The sequence below is a fragment of the Cynara cardunculus genome, unplaced genomic scaffold (genome assembly GCF_001531365.2).
Source record: "Cynara cardunculus var. scolymus isolate 2C unplaced genomic scaffold, CcrdV1 Un_Scaffold_1253, whole genome shotgun sequence".
Lineage (NCBI taxonomy): Eukaryota > Viridiplantae > Streptophyta > Magnoliopsida > Asterales > Asteraceae > Cynara > Cynara cardunculus.
In genome coordinates, this window is record NW_020200713.1 from 1,193 (window position 1) to 5,161 (window position 3,969).

The window sequence follows — 3,969 nt, forward strand, 5'->3', positions numbered from 1 at the left end:
ATTTGTTCTTCACTCGCACACTTATTAATCCAACACCACATCTTCAGTAAGTAATCCATTACTTTTACTTAGTTCTGCGTTTCTTTTCTTTTTAACTGCTTCTTTATTCTTTCATTTTCTAGTGTAAATCCAGCTTTCTTTTACCCATCCATGTTAAATTCAAAGCTACTYTTTTTTGGTTGATYTTTACATGTGTTTAACACARCTTTCATCATTGATAATGGCTACTGCATCCRWTCAACGGYCTTGGTGGACGTATGAYGTCTTTGTAAGTTTTAGAGGTGAAGATATCCGTAAAAGCTTTATGGATCATCTATTCAAAGATTTAGAACAAAAAGGAATTCATGTGTTTAGAGATGATACGGATCTCACCCTAGGCGAAAAGATATCTCCTAATCTCGACAAAGTCATTCAAGAATCGAGGWTYCTGGTAGTCGYCTTCTCTAAAAATTATGCATCTTCGTCATGGTGTTTGAGGGAACTTGTAAAAATCCTCGAATGCAAGGAGGCGAGAGAGCACAAGCAWGAGGTTCGRGTGATCTTCTATGACGTCAAGCCTGATGTGGTGAGGAAACAGACTGGGAGCTATGCACAAGCTTTTGCCAAACATGAGATTTCAAATAGAGCAGAGGTTGCTAAATGGAAAGAAGCTTTATCCTTGGCTGCCAACTTATCTGGATGGGATCTCGAGGACATGGCAAACGGGTAAATTTTTTCTTTACTATAATGATTTATATCTCTAATCAAATTAACAAGGGGYCGTATCATTTGAATTTCATTAAGTAGCTGTTTTTCTCCCAAACCAATTCATCTAGTAACTTTATTAGAACTAATTCTATACATTTGGGGTTCTTTCTGGTCAACAGGTTTGAGTCCAAATTCATTGATAGCATCTCCAAAGAAATCCTAAAARCATTATCTCATGAACCTTTGCATGTCGGCCAGAACCTTGTAGGGTTGGACGCACGAATAAAGAAAATGAACTTGTTACGATTTGTCGGATCAGATAAGGTACACATGATAGGGATATGTGGTATTAGTGGAATAGGAAAGACAACCCTAGCCAAAGCTATTTATAACTCGATGTGTATCCACTTTGAGGAAAGTAGCTTTTGTGAAAATGTCCAAGGAGTCGCTAAGCAACAAGGTCTAACTCAAGTCCAAATGCAACTAATTGGTAAAATCATGAAAGTAAGAGTTGTAGAGATCTCAAGTGTTAGTGAAGGAATTACGGTAATAAAGCAAAGGATGCCAACGAAGCCAATCCTACTTGTTCTAGATGATGTGGATCATCGCGATTAGTTAGAAGCACTAGCGGGTTCACGTGTTTGGTTTTTTCCAGGAAGTTTTATTATTTTCACCAGTAAAGACAAGCAATTGCTAAGGTCTCATAAAGTGGATGAAATCTATGACATGGAGTTTCTCGATGATTTTGAATCTCTTGAGCTCTTTAGTTTGTATGCTTTTCATAAAGAACATCCTACTGAAGACTTTGAAGAACTTGCTCTGCAAGTTGTGCAGTATGTGAAAGGTCACCCCCTTGCCCTCARGGTCTTGGGATCTTTTCTTTACGGAAAAACTGTGAAGGAGTGGAAAAGCGAATTGGACAAGCTCCAAGTATATCCTAATGAAGAGATACAACGGGTGCTTCGATTAAGTTTCGATGCGTTAAGCCCTCAACAAAAAAACATCTTCCTTGATATTGCATCTTCATTCATTGGTGATAATAAAGATGATGCAACAACTATACTAGATGGTTGTAATTATCATACATATACAAATATCAAAATTCTAGTTGACAAGTCATTGCTTGTCGTTTCTCGTAATGATTTGCTTGAAATGCATGACTTGATCCAAAAGATGGCAAGGGAAATTATACGCGAAGAGTCCAATACCCCTGGGAAGCGAAGCAGGTTGTGGATTTCATCGGAGGTTTATGATGTATTAAATGAAAACGAGGTAAGAAGTGGCATATGATTATTTTTGGTATACGTCACTCTTTTCGATCTAAATTATATGTTCCATTTTCTTTTTACTTGGATCTAGGGAACAGAAGCGGTTGAAGTCCTTCACCTTCTGGTAAAGGAATATTGTTTGAAGGTTCACATTGATGGTAAAGCTTTTGCACAAATGAAGAATTTGCGGATCCTAAAAATATGTGATGAAGAACTCAGACACCGTTGGCATGCATTTGATTTGAAGTTGTGGAAGGAATCTAAGGTGAATTACAAYGGGAAGTTGAAATTTTTATCAAATAAGTTAAGGTTACTTTATTGGCATGGATTCCCTTTCAAGTGCTTCCCTTCAGATTTCTAYCCAGAAAACATTGTTGCCATCGACTTGTCTTACAGCCACATCAAAAATCTTTGGACATCGCCTAAGGTACTTATTTTGCTATGTATATGCATTCCTCCTATGTTTTTAATAACTAGAGATCTAATTAAGTGTTTTCGTGTTTGTCCTTGATGTTAGTGTTTTGAAAGGTTGAAAGTGATGAATCTAAGGCATTGTCGTAACCTAACAAGTACCCCCAATTTCACAAGGATCACAAATCTCGAAGAACTCATTCTTGAAGGTTGTGTGAATTTGGTTAAAGTCCACCCATCCCTTGGGATGCTCAAGAAGCTTGTTGTTCTAAATATGAAAAACTGCAAATGTTTTTGGAGATTCCCTTGCAAATTCGAAATGGATTATCTTGAAGTTGTGAATCTCTCGGGTTGCTCAAAACTGGACAAGCTTCCTGAATTCTTTGGCACAATCCAAACTTTGAAAAAGTTTTGTATCGATGGTACCGCCATAACGGAACTTCCTTCTTTTGTATTCTCTCAAAACAACCTTCAAGTATTGRGATTTGGTCGACATGAGAAGAGGATCCGGTCTAGATGGTGGGATTCAATTTCTCAACCTTCATGGTTTTCAAGTAAGATGCAACATCCCCAAAGTCTGGTAATGCCTTCATTGGCGCATTTTCTTTACTTACGAGAATTAAATCTTCGCCACTGCAATATAGTGGAAGTGTCTGATAGCATTGGAGGCTTATCATGTCTAGAATCTCTATACTTGGATGGGAACAACTTTACTAGTTTACCTGGATGTTTGAGTCAACTTTATCATCTTCAAAATCTTAAACTTTCTGGTTGCAAGAAGCTGGAAATGCTTCCAGAACTTCCACCTAACCTTATAGTTCTTGCCGCATCTTATTGCACCTCCTTGCATCAACATCCACCTAGCGATTTTAATATTCAATCATCCTTTGCCATGTTTTTTGAAGGTTGTCCAAATTTGTTTAGGAATGTTAGTATTGAAAGCCCGGTTTGTATGTGTCAGCCTCTACTTGATCTTAACTCATCTATAACCTCCCACAATTGTAGAAACCAAATTTCTTCTGTGCTTCAATTTATGGAGTTTCCCATTAACACACGTGGAATCTTCGGTGGACAAGACACTTACCATTTGGATATAAAATATCATGGAAATAGAATTCCACAATGGTTTACACATACAAGTATGGGAAATCACTTACAGTATGATTTGCCTCCAAATTTCTGCTACAACAAGTTGAGGGGATATGTATTATGTGTTGTTTTGACGCTGAAAAAGTCTTATTATGATCACTGCAATTACAACAATTTACCAGGCTATCATGTGGACAACTTTGATGGGACTTCTTTGGTTCACCACTTTCCATTTATATATGGTTCCATTGAAATGCCTGAGTCAGATATGATATGGTTTCGTTTTGAGAGTTGGATTGATAGTGGATGGCAGGAGGCAAAGAATTTTGTTACTTTTTCGATTGAACACAGTGATGAAGTTGAAGTAAAAGAATGTGGTTTTAGACTTGTTTTTGATAAAGATATAGAAGAAGACACGAATTTCAATCCCATTCAAGAGCTCCCAACTCCAACACAAGAAGGAGGTCGTTTCCAAATGTGGAGGAATTATAACCCTTTCATTTGGTCGTGGTAG

General features: G+C 37.5%; 1 pseudogene; it reads left to right on the plus strand.

The window, feature by feature from the left end:
- Positions 1-220: 220 nt before the first annotated feature.
- On the plus strand, positions 221-3,969 carry LOC112502331 (annotated as a pseudogene).